We start from the raw sequence: 21,035 nt of genomic DNA, 5'->3' as shown, positions 1-21,035 counted from the left end.
GGAAGGGTATGCCCAGACGTGGGTCCCGTGCTCACTACGCCACTGGAGTCAAGCTATCCTGGCTGAAGTGGGGTGAAACCCCGAAACCGGTCCTAGGATGCTTGATTCCGGTCCAGGGAAGACATGGCTGGCAGTTTGGGCTGGACTGTTCCCATGAGGCATAGGGTCAAGACTGATTTGCATATGGTCATGTCTGAACTGGGGTGGTGGGGTGAGAAAAATCACGATGGATTAAACCCAGATCTGTGACTGGGGGTGAATGTTTTGCCAATGTGAAACATTCCGTACATCATCTTGTGTGTTTTGCTGTTCGCCCATTGTGGGAAGAGTGTGCCCAGACGTGGGTCCCGTGCTCACTACGCCACTGGAGTCAAGCTATCCTAGCTGAAGAGGGGTGAAACCTGGAAACCAGTCCTAGGATGCTTGATTCCGGTCCAGGGAAGACATGGCTTGGCAGTTCGGGCTGGACTGTTCCCATGAGGCACAGGGTCAAGACTGATTTGCATATGGCCATGTCTGAACTTGGGTGGCGTGGTGAGCAAAATAAAGATGGATTAAACCCAAATCTGTGACTGGGGGTGAATGTTTTGCCAATGTGCAACATTCCGTTCATCATCTTGTGTGTTTTGCTGTTCGCCCTATGTGGGACGGGTATGCCCAGACATGGGTCCCGTGCTCACTACGCCACTGGAGTCAAGCTATCCTGGCTCAAGAGGGGTGAAACCCCGAAACCGGTCCTTGGATGCTTGATCCCAGTCCAGGGAAGACATGGCTTGGAAGTTCGGGCTGGACTGTTCCCATGAGGCACAGGGTCAAGACTGATTTGGATAAGGCCATGTCTTAACTGGGGTGGCGTGGTGAGCAAAATAACAATGGTTAAACCCAGATCTGTGACTGGGGGTAAAAATTTTGCCAATGTGCAACATTCCATCCATCATCTTGTGTGTTTTGCTGTTCGCCCTATGTGGGAAGTGTATGCCCAGACGTGGGTCCCGTGCTCACTACGCCACTGGAGTCAAGCTATCCTGGCTGAAGTGGGGTGAAACCCCGAAACCGGTCCTAGGATGCTTGATTCCGGTCCAGGGAAGACATGGCTGGCAGTTCGGGCTGGACTGTTCCCATGAGGCATAGGGTCAAGACTGATTTGCATATGGTCATGTCTGAACTGGGGTGGCGTGGTGAGCAAAATAACAATGGATTAAACCCAGATCTGTGACTGGGGGTGAATGTTTTGCCAATGTGCAACATTCCGTACATCATCTTGTGTGTTTTGCTGTTCGCCCATTGTGGGAAGAGTATGCCCAGACATGGGTCCCGTGCTCACTACGCCACTGGAGTCAAGCTATTCTGGCTGAAGAGGGGTGAAACCCCGAAACCGGTCCTAGGATGCTTGATTGCGTTCCAGAGAAGACATGGCTTGGCAGTTCGGGCTGGACTGTTCCCATGAAGCACAGGGTCAAGACTGATTTGCATATGGCCATGTCTGAACTGGGGTGGCGTGGTGAGCAAAATAACAATGGATTAAACCCAGATCTGTGACTGGGGGTGAATGTTTTGCCAATGTGCAACATTCCGCCCATCATCTTGTGTTTTTTGCTGTTCGTCCTATGTGGGAAGGGTATGCCCAGACATCGGTCCCGTGCTCACTACGCCACTGGAGTAAAGCTATCCTGGCTGAAGAGGGGTGAAACCCGGACACCAGTCCTAGGATGCTTGATTCCGGTCCAGGGAAGACATGACTTGGCAGTCCGGGCTGGACTGTTCCCATGAGGTACAGGGTCAAGACTGATTTGCATATGGCCATGTCTGAACTTGGGTGGCGTGGTGAGCAAAATAGCGATGGATTAAACCCAAATCTGTGACTGGGGGTGAATGTTTTGCCAATGTGCAACATTCCGTACATCATCTTGTGTGTTTTGCTGTTCGCCCATTGTGGGAAGAGTATGCCCAGACATGGGTCCCGTGCTCACTCCGCCACTGGAGTCAAGCTATTCTGGCTGAAGAGGGGTGAAACCCCGAAACCGGTCCTAGGATGCTTGATTGCGGTCCAGGGAAGACATGGCTTGGCAGTTCGGGCTGGACTGTTCCCATGAAGCACAGGGTCAAGACTGATTTGCATATGGCCATGTCTGAACTGGGGTGGCGTGGTGAGCAAAATAACAATGGATTAAACCCAGATCTGTGACTGGGGGTGAATGTTTTGCCAATGTGCAACATTCCGCCCATCATCTTGTGTTTTTTGCTGTTCGTCCTATGTGGGAAGGGTATGCCCAGACGTGGGACCATGCTCACTACGCCACTGGAGTAAAGCTATCCTGGCTGAAGAGGGGTGAAACCCGGAAACCAGTCCTAGGATGCTTGATTCCGGTCCAGGGAAGACATGACTTGGCAGTTCGGGCTGGACTGTTCCCATGAGGCACAGGGTCAAGACTGATTTGCATATGGCCATGTCTGAACTTGGGTGGCGTGGTGAGGAAAATAACGATGGATTAAACCCAAATCTGTGACTGGGGATGAATGTTTTGCCAATGTGCCACATTCCGTCCATCATCTTAGATGTTTTGCTGTTCGCCCTATGTGGGAAGGGTATGCCCAGACGTGGGTCCGTGCTCACAACACCACTGGAGTCAAGCTATCCTGGCTGAAGAGGGGTGAAACCCCAAAACCGGTCCTAGGATGCTTGATTCCGGCCCATGGAAGACATGGCTTGGCAGTTCGGGCTGGACTGTTCCCATGAGGCACAGGGTGAAGACTGATTTGGATATGGCCATGTCTGAACTGGGGTGGCATGGTGAGCAAAATAACGATGCATTAAACCCAGATCTGTGACTGGGGGTTAATGTTATGCCAATGTGCAACATTCCATCCATCATCTTGTGTGTTTTGCTGTTCGCCCATTGTGGGAAGGGTATGCCCAGACAAGGGTCCTGTGCTCACTACGCCACTGGAGTCAAGCTATTCTGGCTGAAGAGGGGTGAAACCCCGAAACCGGTCCTAGGATGCTTGATTCCGGTCCAGGGAAGACATGACTTGGCAGTTCGGGCTGGACTGTTCCCATGAGGCACAGGGTCAAGACTGATTTGCATATGGCCTTGTCTGAACTGGGGTGGCGTGGTGAGCAAAATAACAATGGATTAAACCCAGATCTATGACTGGGGGTGAATGTTTTGCCAATGTGTAACATTCCGCCCATCATCTTGTGTTTTTTGCTGTTCGTCCTATGTGGAAAGGGTATGCCCAGACGTAGGTCCCATGCTCACTACGCCACTGGAGTAAAGCTATCCTAGCTGAAGAGGGGTGAAACCCCGAAACCGGTCCTAGGATGCTTGATTCCGTTCCAGGGAAGACATGGCTTGGCAGTTCAGGCTGGACTGTTCCCATGAGGCACAGGGTCAAGGCTGATTTGCATATGGCCATGTCTGAAATGGGGTGGCGTGGTGAGCAAAATAACGATGGATTAAACCCAGATCTGTGACTGGGGGTGAATGTTTTGCCAATGTGCAACATTCCGTCCATCATCTTGTGTGTTTTGCTGTTCGCCCTATGTGGGAAGGGTATGCCCAGACGTGGGTCCCGTGCTCTCTACGCCACTGGAATCAAACTATCCTGGCTGAAGTGGGGTGAAACCCCGAAACCGGTCCTAGGATGCTTGATTCCGGTCCAGAGAGGACATGGCTGGCAGTTCGGGCTGGACTGTTCCCATGAGGCACAGTGTCAAGACTGATTTGCATATGGCCATGTCTGAACTTGGGTGGTGTGGTGAGCAAAATAACGATGGATTAAACCCAAATCTGTGACTGGGGATGAATGTTTTCCCAATGTGCCACATTCCGTCCATCATCTTGCGTGTTTTGCTGTTCGCCCATTGTGGGAAGGGTATGCCCAGACAAGGGTCCCGTGCTCACTACGCCACTGGAGTCAAGCTATTCTGGCTGAAGAGGGGTGAAACCCCGAAACCGGTCCTATGATGCTTGATTCCGGTCCAGGGAAGACATGACTTGGCAGTTCGGGCTGGACTGTTCCCATGAGGCACAGGGTCAAGACTGATATGCATATGGCTATGTCTGAACTGGGGTGGCGTGGTGAGCAAAATAACAATGGATTAAACCCAGATCTGTGACTGGGGGTGAATGTTTTGCCAATGTGCAACATTCCGCCCATCATCTTGTGTTTTTTGCTGTTCGTCCTATGTGGAAAGGGTATGCCCAGACGTAGGTCCCATGCTCACTACGCCACTGGAGTAAAGCTATCCTAGCTGAAGAGGGGTGAAACCCCGAAACCGGTCCTAGGATGCTTGATTCCGTTCCAGGGAAGACATGGCTTGGCAGTTCGGGCTGGACTGTTCCCATGAGGCACAGGGTCAAGGCTGATTTGCATATGGCCATGTCTGAAATGGGGTGGCGTGGTGAGCAAAATAACGATGGATTAAACCCAGATCTGTGACTGGGGTGAATGTTTTGCCAATGTGCAACATTCCGTCCATCATCTTGTGTGTTTTGCTGTTCGCCCTATGTGGGAAGGGTATGCCCAGACCTGGGTCCCGTGCTCTCTACGCCACTGGAGTCAAGCTACCCTGGCTGAAGTGGGGTGAAACCCCGAAACCGGTCCTAGGATGCTTGATTCCGGTCCAGAGAGGACATGGCTGGCAGTTCGGGCTGGACTGTTCCCATGAGGCACAGTGTCAAGACTGATTTGCATATGGCCATGTCTGAACTTGGGTGGTGTGGTGAGCAAAATAACGATGGATTAAACCCAAATCTGTGACTGGGGATGAATGTTTTCCCAATGTGCCACATTCCGTCCATCATCTTGCGTGTTTTGCTGTTCGCCCTATGTGGGAAGGGTATGCCCAGACGTGGGTCCGTGCTCACAACACCACTGGAGTCAAGCTATCCTGGCTGAATAGGGGTGAAACCCCAAAACCGGTCCTAGGATGCTTGATTCCGGCCTATGGAAGACATGGCTTGGCAGTTCGGGCTGGACTGTTCCCATGAGGCACAGGGTCAAGACTGATTTGGATATGGCCATGTCTGAACTGGGGTGACTTGGTGAGCAAAATAACAATGGATTAAACCCAGATCTGTGACAGGGGGTGAATGTTTTGCCAATGTGCAACATTCCGCCCATCATCTTTTGTTTTTTGCTGTTCGTCCTATGTGGGAAGGGTATGCCCAGACATGGGTCCCGTGCTCACTACGCCACTGGAGTCAAGCTATTCTGGCTGAAGAGGGGTGAAACCCCGAAACCGGTCCTAGGATGCTTGATTGCGGTCCAGGGAAGACATGGCTTGGCAGTTCGGGCTCGACTGTTCCCATGAAGCACAGGGTCAAGACTGATTTGCATATGGCCATGTCTGAACTGGGGTGGCGTGGTGGGCAAAATAACAATGGATTAAACCCAGATCTGTGACTGGGGGTGAATGTTTTGCCAATGTGCAACATTCCGCCCATCATCTTGTTTTTTTGCTGTTCGTCCTATGTGCGAAGGGTATGCCCAGACATGGGTCCCGTGCTCACTACGCCACTGGAGTAAAGCTATCCTGGCTGAAGAGGGGTGAAACCCGATAACCAGTCCTAGGATGCTTGATTCCGGTCCAGGGAAGACATGACTTGGCAGTTCGGGCTGGACTGTTCCCATGAGGCAAAGGGTCAAGACTGATTTGGATATGGCCATGTCTGAACTTGGGTGGCGTGGTGAGCAAAATAACGATGGATTAAACCCAAATCTGTGACTGGGGATGAATGTTTTGCCAATGTGCCACATTCCGTCCATCATCTTGCGTGTTTTGCTGTTCGCCCTATGTGGGAAGGGTATGCCCAGACGTGGGTCTGTGCTCACAACACCACTGGAGTCAAGCTATCCTGGCCGAAGAGGGGTGAAACCCCAAAACCAGTCCTAGGATGCTTGATTCCGGCCCATGGAAGACATGGCTTGGCAGTTCGGGCTGGACTGTTCCCATGAGGCACAGGGTCAAGACTGATTTGGATATGGCCATGTCTGAACTGGGGTGGCGTGGTGAGCAAAATAACAATGGATTAAACCCAGATCTGTGACTGGGGGTGAATGTTTTGCCAATGTGCAACATTCCGCCCATCATCTTGTGTTTTTTGCTGTTCGTGCTATGTGGAAAGGGTATGCCCAGACGTAGGTCCCATGCTCACTACGCCACTGGAGTAAAGCTATCCTAGCTGAAAAGGGGTGAAACCCCGAAACCGGTCCTAGGATGCTTGATTCCGTTCCAGGGAAGACATGGCTTGGCAGTTCGGGCTGGACTGTTCCCATGAGGCACAGGGTCAAGGCTGATTTGCATATGGCCATGTCTGAAATGGGGTGGCGTGGTGAGCAAAATAACGATGGATTAAACCCAGATCTGTGACTGGGGGTGAATGTTTTGCCAATGTGCAACATTCCGTCCATCATCTTGTGTGTTTTGCTGTTCGCCCTATGTGGGAAGGGTATGCCCAGACGTGGGTCCCGTGCTCTCTACGCCACTGGAGTCAAGCTATCCTGGCTGAAGTGGGGTGAAACCCCGAAACCAGTCCTAGGATGCTTGATTCCGGTCCAGAGAGGACATGGCTGGCAGTTCGGGCTGGACTGTTCCCATGAAGCACAGGGTCAAGACTGATTTGCATATGGCCATGTCTGAACTGGGGTGGCGTGGTGGGCAAAATAACAATGGATTAAACCCAGATCTGTGACTGGGGGTGAATGTTTTGCCAATGTGCAACATTCCGCCCATCATCTTGTTTTTTTGCTGTTCGTCCTATGTGGGAAGGGTATGCCCAGACATGGGTCCCGTGCTCACTACGCCACTGGAGTAAAGCTATCCTGGCTGAAGAGGGGTGAAACCCGGAAACCAGTCCTAGGATGCTTGATTCCGGTCCAGGGAAGACATGACTTGGCAGTTCAGGCTGGACTGTTCCCATGAGGCAAAGGGTCAAGACTGATTTGGATATGGCCATGTCTGAACTTGGGTGGCGTGGTAAGCAAAATAACGATGGATTAAACCCAAATCTGTGACTGGGGATGAATGTTTTGCCAATGTGCCACATTCCGTCCATCATCTTGCGTGTTTTGCTGTTCGCCCTATGTGGGAAGGGTATGCCCAGACGTGGGTCCGTGCTCACAACACCACTGGAGTCAAGCTATCCTGGCTGAAGAGGGGTGAAACCCCAAAACCAGTCCTAGGATGCTTGATTCCGGCCCATGGAAGACATGGCTTGGCAGTTCGGGCTGGACTGTTCCCATGAGGCACAGGGTCAAGACTGATTTGGATATGGCCATGTCTGAACTGGGGTGGCGTGGTGAGCAAAATAACAATGGATTAAACCCAGATCTGTGACTGGGGGAGAATGTTTTGCCAATGTGCAACATTCCGCCCATCATCTTGTTTTTTTTGCTGTTCGTCCTTTGTGGAAAGGGTATGCCCAGACAAGGGTCCCGTGCTCACTACGCCACTGGAATCAAGCTATTCTGGCTGAAGAGGGGTGAAACCACGAAACCGGTCCTAGGATGCTTGATTGCGGTCCAGGGAAGACATGGCTTGGCAGTTCGGCTGGACTGTTCCCATGAAGCACAGGGTCAAGACTGATTTGCATATGGCCATGTCTGAACTGGGGTGGCGTGGTGAGCAAAATAAAAATGGATTAAACCCAGATCTGTGACTGGGGATGAATGTTTTGCCAATGTGCAACATTCCGCCCATCATCTATGGTCATGTCGGAACTGGGGTGGCGTGGTGAGCAAAATAACGATGGATTAAACCCAGATCTGTGACAGGGGGTGAATGTTTTGCCAATGTGAAATATTGCGTACATCATCTTGTGTGTTTTGCTGTTCGCCCATTGTGGGCAGAGTATGCCCAGACATGGGTCCCGTGCTCACTACGCCACAAAATAACGATGGATTAAACCCAGATCTGTGACTGGGGGTGAATGTTTTGCCAATGTGCAACATTCCGCCCATCATCTAGTGTTTTTTGCTGTTCGTCCTATGTGGAAAGGGTATGCCCAGACGTAGGTCCCGTGCTCACTACGCCACTGGAGTAAAGCTATCCTAGCTGAAGAGGGGTGAAACCCCGAAACCGGTCCTAGGATGCTTGATTCCGTTCCAGGGAAGACATGGCTTGGCAGTTCGGGCTGGACTGTTCCCATGAGGCACAGGGTCAAGGCTGATTTGCATATGGCCATGTCTGATATGGGGTGGCGTGGTGAGCAAAATAACGATGGACTAAACCCAGATCTGTGACTGGGGGTGAATGTTTTGCCAATTTGCAACATTCCGTTCATGATCTTGTGTGTTTTGCTGTTTGCCCTAAGTGGGAAGGGTATGCCCAGACATGGGTCCCGTGCTCACTATGCCACTGGAGTCAATCTATCCTGGCTGAAGAGGGGTGAAACCCCGAAACCGGTCCTAGGATGCTTGATTCAGGTCGCGGGAAGACATGGCTTGGCTGTTCGGGCTGGACTGTTCCCATGAGGCACAGGGTCAAGACTGATTTGGATATGGCCATGTCTGAACTGGGGTGGCGTGTTGAGCATAATAACGATGCATTAAACCCAGATCTGTGACTGGGGGTTAATGTTTTGCCAATGTGCAACATTCCATCCATCATCTTGTGTGTTTTGCTGTTCGCCCTATGTGGGAAGGGTATGCCCAGACGTGGGTCCCGTGCTCACTACGCCACTGGAGTCAAGCTATCCTGGCTGAAGTGGGGTGAAACCCCGAAACCGGTCCTAGGATGCTTGATTCCGGTCCAGGGAAGACATGGCTGGCTGTTCGGGCTGGACTGTTCCAATGAGGCATAGGGTCAAGACTGATTTGCATATGGTCATGTCTGAACTGGGGTGGTGGGGTGAGCAAAATCACGATGGATTAAACCCAGATCTGTGACTGGGGGTGAATGTTTTGCCAATGTGAAACATCCGTACATCATCTTGTGTGTTTTGCTGTTCGCCCATTGTGGGAAGAGTGTGCCCAGACGTGGGTCCCGTGCTCACTACCCCACTGGAGTCAAGCTATCCTAGCTGAAGAGGGGTGAAACCCGGAAACCAGTCCTAGGATGCTTGATTCCGGTCCAGGGAAGACATGGCTTGGCAGTTCGGGCTGGACTGTTCCCATGAGGCACATGGTCAAGACTGATTTGCATATGGCCATGTCTGAACTTGGGTGGCGTGGTGAGCAAAATAAAGATGGATTAAACCCAAATCTGTGACTGGGGGTGAATGTTTTGCCAATGTGCAACATTCCATCCATCATCTTGTGTGTTTTGCTGTTCGCCCTATGTGGGAAGTGTATGCCCAGAGGTGGGTCCCGTGCTCACTACGGCACTGGAGTCAAGCTATTCTGGCTGAAGAGGGGTGAAACCCCGAAACCGGTCCTAGGATGCTTGATTGCGGTCCAGAGAAGACATGGCTTGGCAGTTCGGGCTGGACTGTTCCCATGAAGCACAGGGTCAAGACTGATTTGCATATGGCCATGTCCGAACTGGGGTGGCGTGGTGAGCAAAATAACAATGGATGAAACCCAGATCTGTGACTGGGGGTGAATGTTTTGCCAATGTGCAACATTCCGCCCATCATCTTGTGTTTCGCGCTGTTCGTCCTATGTGGGAAGGGTATGCCCAGACGTGGGTCCCGTGCTCACTACGCCACTGGAGTAAAGCTATCCTGGCTGAAGAGGGGTGAAACCCGGACACCAGTCCTAGGATGCTTGATTCCGGTCCAGGGAAGACATGACTTGGCAGTTCGGGCTGGACTGTTCCCATGAGGCACAGGGTCAAGACTGATTTGCATATGGCCATGTCTGAACTTGGGTGGCGTGGTGAGCAAAATAACGATGGATTAAACCCAAATCTGTGACTGGGGGTGAATGTTTTGCCAATGTGCAACATTCCGTACATCATCTTGTGTGTTTTGCTGTTCGCCCATTGTGGGAAGAGTATGCCCAGACATGGGTCCCGTGCTCACTCCGCCACTGGAGTCAAGCTATTCTGGCTGAAGAGGGGTGAAACCCCGAAACCGGTCCTAGGATGCTTGATTGCGGTCCAGGGAAGACATGGCTTGGCAGTTCGGGCTGGACTGTTCCCATGAAGCACAGGGTCAAGACTGATTTGCATATGGCCATGTCTGAACTGGGGTGGCGTGGTGAGCAAAATAACAATGGATTAAACCCAGATCTGTGACTGGGGGTGAATGTTTTGCCAATGTGCAACATTCCGCCCATCATCTTGTGTTTTTTGCTGTTCGTCCTATGTGGGAAGGGTATGCCCAGACGTGGGTCCCGTGCTCACTACGCCACTGGAGTAAAGCTATCCTGGCTGAAGAGGGGTGAAACCCGGAAACCAGTCCTAGGATGCTTGATTCCGGTCCAGGGAAGACATGACTTGGCAGTTCGGGCTGGACTGTTCCCATGAGGCACAGGGTCAAGACTGATTTGCATATGGCCATGTCTGAACTTGGGTGGCGTGGTGAGCAAAATAACGATGGATTAAACCCAAATCTGTGACTGGGGATGAATGTTTTGCCAATGTGCCACATTCCGTCCATCATCTTAGGTGTTTTGCTGTTCGCCCTATGTGGGAAGGGTATGCCCAGACGTGGGTCCGTGCTCACAACACCACTGGAGTCAAGCTATCCTGGCTGAAGAGGGGTGAAACCCCAAAACCGGTCCTAGGATGCTTGATTCCGGCCCATGGAAGACATGGCTTGGCAGTTCGGGCTGGACTGTTCCCATGAGGCACAGGGTGAAGACTGATTTGGATATGGCCATGTCTGAACTGGGGTGGCGTGGTGAGCAAAATAACGATGCATTAAACCCAGATCTGTGACTGGGGGTTAATGTTGTGCCAATGTGCAACATTCCATCCATCATCTTGTGTGTTTTGCTGTTCGCCCATTGTGGGAAGGGTATGCCCAGACAAGGGTCCCGTGCTCACTACGCCACTGGAGTCAAGCTATTCTGGCTGAAGAGGGGTGAAACCCCGTAACCGGACCTAGGATGCTTGATTCCGGTCCAGGGAAGACATGACTTGGCAGTTCGGGCTGGACTGTTCCCATGAGGTACAGGGTCAAGACTGATTTGCATATGGCCATGTCTGAACTGGGGTGGCGTGGTGAGCAAAATAACAATGGATTAAACCCAGATCTGTGACTGGGGGTGAATGTTTTGCCAATGTGCAACATTCCGCCCATCATCTTGTGTTTTTTGCTGTTCGTCCTATGTGGAAAGGGTATGCCCAGACGTAGGTCCCATGCTCACTACGCCACCGGAGTCAAGCTATCCTGGCTGAAGTGGGGTGAAACCCCGAAACCGGTCCTAGGATGCTTGATTCCGGTCCAGAGAGGACATGGCTGGCAGTTCGGGCTGGACTGTTCCCATGAGGCATAGGGTCAAGACTGATTTGCATATGGTCGTGTCTGAACTGGGGTGGCGTGGTGAGGAAAATAACGATGGATTAAACCCAGATCTGTGACTGGGGGTGAATGTTTTGCCAATGTGCAACATTCCGTACATCATCTTGTGTGTTTTGCTGTTCGCCCATTGTGGGAAGAGTATGCCCAGACATGGGTCCCGTGCTCACTCCGCCACTGGAGTCAAGCTATTCTGGCTGAAGAGGGGTGAAACCCCGAAACCGGTCCTAGGATGCTTGATTGCGGTCCAGGGAAGACATGGCTTGGCAGTTCGGGCTGGACTGTTCCCATGAAGCACAGGGTCAAGACTGATTTGCATATGGCCATGTCTGAACTTGGGTGGCGTGGTGAGCAAAATAACGATGGATTAAACCCAAATCTGTGACTGGGGATGAATGTTTTGCCAATGTGCCACATTCCGTCCATCATCTTAGGTGTTTTGCTGTTCGCCCTATGTGGGAAGGGTATGCCCAGACGTGGGTCCGTGCTCACAACACCACTGGAGTCAAGCTATCCTGGCTGAAGAGGGGTGAAACCCCAAAACCGGTCCTAGGATGCTTGATTCCGGCCCATGGAAGACATGGCTTGGCAGTTCGGGCTGGACTGTTCCCATGAGGCACAGGGTGAAGACTGATTTGGATATGGCCATGTCTGAACTGGGGTGGCGTGGTGAGCAAAATAACAATGCATTAAACCCAGATCTGTGACTGGGGGTTAATGTTGTGCCAATGTGCAACATTCCATCCATCATCTTGTGTGTTTTGCTGTTCGCCCATTGTGGGAAGGGTATGCCCAGACAAGGGTCCCGTGCTCACTACGCCACTGGAGTCAAGCTATTCTGGCTGAAGAGGGGTGAAACCCCGAAACCGGTCCTAGGATGCTTGATTCCGGTCCAGAGAGGACATGGCTGGCAGTTCGGGCTGGACTGTTCCCATGAGGCATAGGGTCAAGACTGATTTGCATATGGTCGTGTCTGAACTGGGGTGGCGTGGTGAGCAAAATAACGATGGATTAAACCCAGATCTGTGACTGGGTGTGAGAAGTTGGCCTGGTATATGCTGTTCACTAGTTCTAGTGACCACCTTGTACCATGCCAAGCAACCCTTATGGTGTGGTTGTAAGTCAACCTTTTCGGACTAGCTGCCCTAGTGGTAGCGTAGGCTAAGCAGTCTTTGAGGCTAAACTCGTGATGCGTGTTAAGCAAGCTGTTTTACCAATAGTAACCCCCTTTTATACCAATGAAAGGACACCACACAGATATATATTCAAAATATATATGTATTTATTTCTCAAAGTAACCCCTAGTCTCTTTATGAGCACAGGAGCACAAATCGTCAAACAAGATTATCACAGAATACACAGAAGTTGCACTTTATATGGATAGGCCCTGGTGGCCACTCGAACCATATACTAAAATAGTGGTATAAGTACCACGAACAGAAAAGGGAAAAGGCCTAGGGCCTCTAGAATCGCTGGGCCTACAAGGAGCTAACGTCAGTTAGTGACCAGGAGGTCCACGGGTGGCGTGTGCAGAGCAAATAGTCACACGCGTGCTCCCATAGGTTTCAATGGGTGCGTAAAAAGTACAAAGTTACTGCAAAAGGAATCTTCCGGATGGACTAGGAACTCAAGATTTGGAACACAGGCACTAGAGATGTAATACTACACTTGGGCACAGGTGTGCCAGCTTTACCTCACCCACAGGAAGCGGGTGCATAGGCCTCGAAGTGCGTCGGGTTGCTTCTATCTGTTCCGTGGAGCTTGAAGACAAAGATGCTGCAGGCGGTCGGTCCGGGAGAGATGCAGTGGATCCAAGAGTGGATCGGAGATGTTGAAGACCTGTAAGCAGAGGGGACAGTGTTCACAGTCACTAGCCAGTGACCAGCGTGGCACCAGGTGGGTACCAGGCGATGTCGGGTGCAAACAGGTGATGAGGGGTAGCTTGTCTCCGCAGCCACGTGGTCCCTGAAGGTCGACGACGTCCAGGAGTCGGCTCACGAGCTGTCCCACGCAGGCTCTCGCTGTCGGCGGTGTCGGCGACTTGATCGAAGCAAACAAGCCTTGGCAAAAGCAATTGCAGGAGGATTCGGAAATCAGCTGTTGGTTCTGACCAGCAAGGTCAGAGGGATTGCTCCTTTGGTGTGGAGCAAGGGCCAGTCTGGAGCAACCAGACCAGCGGTGTTTGTCGTAGATTTCGTCGCCAAGATGGCCACTAGCCAGCGGGCCAGCAACCGGTTAGGCGCGTCGAGTGGCAAAATGCAGAAGGGCCCCACGCAGATCGTGGAGATACTGGAGGGCTCACCTTTGGTGCAGATGCTGCTCGAGGGTTGGGCTTCTCAGGACCCAAAGCACAACTTGGAGGGAGCCTCGGTTGTTGCACTGGTCAGCTTGTCGTAGTCGTTCCAAGATGGCTGGCTCCACGTGTCTCGGTGCCTCCACGGGTCTCCTCTTTGCAGGGACTGTGGATCGGGCGGTGAGAGGTCTGGAGGTCCAGGTCTTGTCAGTCTCTGGGCTCGGGCTCCGGCGGGAGGCGGCGGCAAAGCAGACGTTGATTCGCTGGATGGTGCTTGCGTTAGCAAGGTGGTCACTCCCTGACCACAGGGGAGATTTTCTTCAGTCTTCTGTGCAGCAGAATGTCGAAGTTCCCGTCTTCTTCTTAGTTTCAAGTTGATTCCAGGATGTCTAAAGTCTTAGGACACAGCTCCTACCTTTATTCGGATTCTAGGGGCCGGACTACCTGCTAGGTCCCTCCCTATGGGTGGGACCAGGAAGGGGGGTGGTTACACCCCCAATCCTTTGTCCAGCTCGCCCCAGGCCCGGGACTGGTGTGCCCCAGGACCGGTTTGAACTGGCATATGCCCCGAGGCTCCTTGTGAGCCACAGGCATGTCTGGTTTCTTTCAAGCCCTACCTGACCAATACACAAAATCCTGTCTGGGGTGGTGCATGCACCTCCCCTGGCAGGAAACCCTTTGTCCACACCTCCCAAGCTGGAAGGACTCCCAGCAGCAGGAGGGCAGACTTGTGTCTGTGGTGGCAGCATCCATTTTGTGGAGCTGAGGCTATGTCTGATTTTACCCGGGTTTCAGGCACTGTACATGTCGTGTCCCTCTAGAAGGGTGGAATGCTAACCCCGTCGCCAGAATTGGCGAGGGGTTAGTATTCCAATTCGTATGACACCTTACTCGACATGTTTTGATAAAGCCAAACCAAAGATAGCATTTAACCGCGAGGTTCATAATGCACTTAAGAGTATATGGTATGACGATATCTGGAAACAGTAGAAGGAAGTTGTTCCGACCACTGCAGACAGGCTCAGCTCATGCCAGAGCACCATCTCACATGGAACCAAGCACTCTGCCTTCAGGATTGTTAAGGCCTGCCATAGGAGTGACTTATAGGTTACCAGGTGTCCCATTTAAGTTTAGGTATAGGTATACTACACCTAAGTAAGAGGTGATTACACCAACTTACCCCAGCTGAGTGATCAGCCAGTTGTGTCAGATTGTTAGGCCAAGCCTGGGGTGGCATAATACATGCTTCAGCCCCTGGCAGGCCTTGGATACACCAATGCCCTGGGTACCTAGTGTACACTGGTACAGGGGCTGACAGGGTGATCCAACCAATTGGGTATGTACCTAGGGTACATGGAGTCCATTTTACAGAGAGAGCAGATAGCCTGAGAGCCTGAATGGCAGGATCTCAGGCCAACTAAGTCGAAAAACCAGCTAGACACTAGGCAAAAATTTGGGGGTAACCATAGTCAGATATCCACCTTCCTACACAACCCCCCCCCAAACGAAGGGAGATAAGGCTGACCTTGACCAGGTAAGCCTATATTGCCCAAGTGGCCATATAAGGAGGAACCAGCACTGGCATGGTTACCCCCTGTCTCATGGTCCACTAAGCAATCCCTCACCCTAAGGGTATCAGAGGGTCTCCACCATAGGGAATCTCTACCTGTGGTGTGTCTTGGCAAAGTAAAAGGCTGGTGTTGAGATGGAGTACTGAAGTGAGTGTCCTCAAAGTGAGGCCTCAGCTTCCTCCAATCATCCTCCACCATGGATGCCTTTCTTTCTTTAACTGAGTTGCACTGTGCTCTCAGGGTCAGCCTCTGGCTACCTAAAGCTGGAGGCTGGGTCCCTTTTGTGGGCTTACTGGAGGGACAGGTCAGGTTTGGGGCCCTAAGGTCCCATGTTTGCCTGTGCCCAACAGAATCCCCCTGGGGGAGGTCCCTAACTACCTGTAAAGGAGATCCCTCAGGAATGTTTTTACCCATCACCTGACTAGGGCTACTAGCCAGGCAATCCTCATTCTTTTGATGGGGGGGTTCTTGTGGACAGGGGCCCTCTGGGGGTCCACTGGCCTCCCTGACCTCTGCAGCCCTGGGCTGACTGAGGCAGGGTAGAGAGAGGCAGGCTACCTGCACCAGACTGGATCCCACCTTGGAAGGGGCCACTGACATCAGAGGCTCTGCCAGGCCAGGCCTGGCTACCTCTGGGGCAGTTCCTTCACAAGGGGTGAGGTCAGATCCCTGAGGAGGCTGACCTTTTCCTAATGTCTGGGGAGAGGGAGACTTTTCTTCCTCCCCACTACTCTCAGTTTGTGTGGAGTGATCCATTGTTTCAGGCTTCACTACACCTATGTCAGTCTGAGTATAGGCTGAGACCATTACAGCCTTGCCAACCTTTTCAGGGGGGCACTCAGTTTGTGTTTGAGCTGTGACTGTCACAGCTCTGCCAGTCCCTACAGGGAAGTCTGTCTGTGCCTGGGCTGTGGCTACCACTGCCCTTCCAACCTTTTCAGGGAGGAAATCTATTTGGACAGGGGTTGTGAATGGCACAACCCCCCTACCCTTTTGTGAAAGGCCTACCATTTTAGAATGGGTGTCTTGTTCAACTCCAGCCCAAGCTGAGAGTTCTAAGTCATTCCCCAGTAAGCAGTCTACAGGCAAGGTTGGGGACACTGCTACCCTTTTAGGGCCAGTGACCCCTCCCCAGCTGAGACATACCTCTGCCATGGGATGACTGTTCTGTTTGCCATCAATGTTAGTCACCTGGTAGGAGAAACCGGGCAAAAGCTGCTCAGAGGGAACTAGCCAATGGGCCACCATTGTGATGCTAGCCCCAGTGTCTCTGTAGGCCTCAGCTTTTGTACCATTGATGTAGGGCTCCTGTCTGTACCTACCCAAAGTGTTGGGACAGGCAGTGAAGTTGGCAAACCCCATGCCACCATCACAGACAAGAGTGGTTGCTGTAGGGGAATTGGCTAAGCCAGGGTCCCCCTGTGTTCCCCAAGTAAACCCACCCAGATTTCTGGGGGCACTCCCACCACCTGGGGGATTACTGCTGACAGTAATGGGTGGTGTGACAGGAGTAATTGGAGGAACAGTTTTGTTTTTAGCCCTTGGGCAACCGCTGTCAGTTTTCCAATGCCCAGGAGTTTTACACTCATGGCAGTAGGGCTTTTTAGCTGTGGTAGAGGAGGGAGCTTGGGACCCACCACCCTGTGTGGAGTTTTGGGGCCCTGAGGACGGTTTCTCTTTTTCTTTATCCCCACCCTTCTCTTGAGGCTTGGTGGTATCTTTCTTTTGGTCACCACCCTGGTTTTTAGGCCTGATCCTGGTCCTGACCCATTTATCTGCCCTCTTTCCCAATTCTTGGGGAGAGGTCAAATCTGAGTCTACCAGGTGTTGATGGAGAAGCTGGTTTTGACAATTACTTAAAATCTGCTCTCTCATCATCAAATTGTACAATCCTGTATAATCAGACACCTTACTTCCCAGCAACCAACCCTCCAAAGCCTTAGTGGCACATTCCACATATTCAGACCAGTCCTGAGTCTGTGTCTTCTGGGTGTCTCTGAACATTAACCTGTACTGTTCAGTGGTTAAGCCTAACCCATCAACTAGGACACTCTTCAGGACTCTGTAATTTCTGACATCCTCTTCTCTAACAGTGAGGAGTCTATCTCTGCCTCTCCCCTCAAAGGAGAGCCATAAGATTGCTGCCCACTGGTCTTCAGGAACCTGCTGCACTTTGCAGGCTCTCTCAAGAGCAGTCATCCATTTGTGGATGTCATCCCCACTTTTGTAGGGGGGCACAATCTTGGACAGGTTCCTATTGTCAAAGACCCTATCTTTGTCCCTAGGGACATTGCTGCCACCAGTGGGTATAGACCCACTCTCTCTATGCTGCCTAGCCTTGCTCAGTTTTTCTTCCATCAGGGCTACTTCTAGCTCCTGCTTCCTGATCCTCAGCTGGGCTTCCTGCATTCTGGCCTCATGTTCCCTCCTCTGAGGGGTGGTCAGTCTCCTTCTGGAGTGACCTTGAGAGCCTCTAGAGCCATGGGAAGCATTGGAGTCACCTGAGCGATTCCTTTGCCTTCCAAGCCCTGTGTTAAGTCCACTGGGGAGATCCAATGGGGTGAACCCACTGTCAGTCCCCAATAGCCTTAGTTTAGCTGGGCCAAGTATAACACTTGGCACTGGGCTAGTTCTCCCTTCATCCCCACTCACATCTGTATCCCCATCACTTTCTTCCTCTGTGGTAGGCATCCCATCTAAGGGGTGACTATTGGGAAGGGGTACTTCAGTGGCATCTTCAGAAGGGGGGCCTCCTGTTCCTGTCCCTAAGGGGGCTAACTGGGAAGCTTTCTTGAGTGCTCTCTGATTCTCATCATTCTGTAAGAGCTCTCTGAGCTCAGCAGAGTTTGGGTTCTTGGGCTGTTTAAGGCCTCTAAGAGTTGCCAAATGCCTGAGCTCATTCTGATTAAGGGTAGCAAAGCTGGTTGGTGCCCTCTGGGGGTCACTCTCGACAGAGATGGGTACAGTGGACCCCTCTGCCCCGGCCATTGCTCTTAAGTGTGGGTGGATGTGTTGCAATCTACCTACACTTGGGTTTACCTACTAAACCTATCTAGTAGTTGTAGTCAGGGTGTGCTACTCCCTTTGCTCTACAACAACTAAGTTCAGTAGAACTTAAGTATATCTAATCTTGTTTTATATGTACCTACAGGTACCTATGTGATCTTTCAATTGGTAACCAAGAGATTACAATGGTAAAACACAGCAAGCTCAAATCCCACCGCTGCCACCAATGTGAGAAGTTGGCCTGGTATATGCTGTTCACTAGTTCTAGTGACCACCTTGTACCATGCCAAGCAACCCTTATGGTGTGGTTGTAAGTCAACCTTTTCGGACTAGCTGCCCTAGTGGTAGCGTAGGCTAAGCAGTCTTTGAGGCTAAACTCGTGATGCGTGTTAAGCAAGCTGTTTTACCAATAGTAACCCCCTTTTATACCAATGAAAGGACACCACACAGATATATATTCAAAATATATATGTATTTATTTCTCAAAGTAACCCCTAGTCTCTTTATGAGCACAGGAGCACAAATCGTCAAACAAGATTATCACAGAATACACAGAAGTTGCACTTTATATGGATAGGCCCTGGTGGCCACTCGAACCATATACTAAAATAGTGGTATAAGTACCACGAACAGAAAAGGGAAAAGGCCTAGGGCCTCTAGAATCGCTGGGCCTACAAGGAGCTAACGTCAGTTAGTGACCAGGAGGTCCACGGGTGGCGTGTGCAGAGCAAATAGTCACACGCGTGCTCCCATAGGTTTCAATGGGTGCGTAAAAAGTACAAAGTTACTGCAAAAGGAATCTTCCGGATGGACTAGGAACTCAAGATTTGGAACACAGGCACTAGAGATGTAATACTACACTTGGGCACATGTGTGCCAGCTTTACCTCACCCACAGGAAGCGGGTGCATAGGCCTCGAAGTGCGTCGGGTTGCTTCTATCTGTTCCGTGGAGCTTGAAGACAAAGATGCTGCAGGCGGTCGGTCCGGGAGAGATGCAGTGGATCCAAGAGTGGATCGGAGATGTTGAAGACCTGTAAGCAGAGGGGACAGTGTTCACAGTCACTAGCCAGTGACCAGCGTGGCACCAGGTGGGTACCAGGCGATGTCGGGTGCAAACAGGTGATGAGGGGTAGCTTGTCTCCGCAGCCACGTGGTCCCTGAAGGTCGACGACGTCCAGGAGTCGGCTCACGAGCTGTCCCACGCAGGCTCTCGCTGTCGGCGGTGTCGGCGACTTGATCGAAGCAAACAAGCCTTGGCAAAAGCAATTGCAGGAGGATTCGGAAATCAGCTGTTGGTTCTGACCAGCAAGGTCAGAGGGATTGCTCCTTTGGTGTGGAGCAAGGGCCAGTCTGGAGCAACCAGACCAGCGGTGTTTGTCGTAGATTTCGTCGCCAAGATGGCCACTAGCCAGCGGGCCAGCAACCGGTTAGGCGCGTCGAGTGGCAAAATGCAGAAGGGCCCCACGCAGATCGTGGAGATACTGGAGGGCTCACCTTTGGTGCAGATGCTGCTCGAGGGTTGGGCTTCTCAGGACCCAAAGCACAACTTGGAGGGAGCCTCGGTTGTTGCACTGGTCAGCTTGTCGTAGTCGTTCCAAGATGGCTGGCTCCACGTGTCTCGGTGCCTCCACGGGTCTCCTCTTTGCAGGGACTGTGGATCGGGCGGTGAGAGGTCTGGAGGTCCAGGTCTTGTCAGTCTCTGGGCTCGGGCTCCGGCGGGAGGCGGCGGCAAAGCAGACGTTGATTCGCTGGATGGTGCTTGCGTTAGCAAGGTGGTCACTCCCTGACCACAGGGGAGATTTTCTTCAGTCTTCTGTGCAGCAGAATGTCGAAGTTCCCGTCTTCTTCTTAGTTTCAAGTTGATTCCAGGATGTCTAAAGTCTTAGGACACAGCTCCTACCTTTATTCGGATTCTAGGGGCCGGACTACCTGCTAGGTCCCTCCCTATGGGTGGGACCAGGAAGGGGGGTGGTTACACCCCCAATCCTTTGTCCAGCTCGCCCCAGGCCCGGGACTGGTGTGCCCCAGGACCGGTTTGAACTGGCATATGCCCCGAGGCTCCTTGTGAGCCACAGGCATGTCTGGTTTCTTTCAAGCCCTACCTGACCAATACACAAAATCCTGTCTGGGGTGGTGCATGCACCTCCCCTGGCAGGAAACCCTTTGTCCACACCTCCCAAGCTGGAAGGACTCCCAGCAGCAGGAGGGCAGACTTGTGTCTGTGGTGGCAGCATCCATTTTGTGGAGCTGAGGCTATGTCTGATTTTACCCGGGTTTCAGGCACTGTACATGTCGTGTCCCTCTAGAAGGGTGGAATGCTAACCCCGTCGCCAGAATTGGCGAGGGGTTAGTATTCCAATTCGTATGACACCTTACTCGACATGTTTTGATAAAGCCAAACCAAAGATAGCATTTAACCGCGAGGTTCATAATGCACTTAAGAGTATATGGTATGACGATATCTGGAAACAGTAGAAGGAAGTTGTTCCGACCACTGCAGACAGGCTCAGCTCATGCCAGAGCACCATCTCACATGGAACCAAGCACTCTGCCTTCAGGATTGTTAAGGCCTGCCATAGGAGTGACTTATAGGTTACCAGGTGTCCCATTTAAGTTTAGGTATAGGTATACTACACCTAAGTAAGAGGTGATTACACCAACTTACCCCAGCTGAGTGATCAGCCAGTTGTGTCAGATTGTTAGGCCAAGCCTGGGGTGGCATAATACATGCTTCAGCCCCTGGCAGGCCTTGG

The sequence above is a fragment of the Triturus cristatus genome, chromosome 1_1 (genome assembly GCF_964204655.1).
Source record: "Triturus cristatus chromosome 1_1, aTriCri1.1, whole genome shotgun sequence".
Lineage (NCBI taxonomy): Eukaryota > Metazoa > Chordata > Amphibia > Caudata > Salamandridae > Triturus > Triturus cristatus.
Note: the sequence above shows the minus strand (reverse complement) of the source record.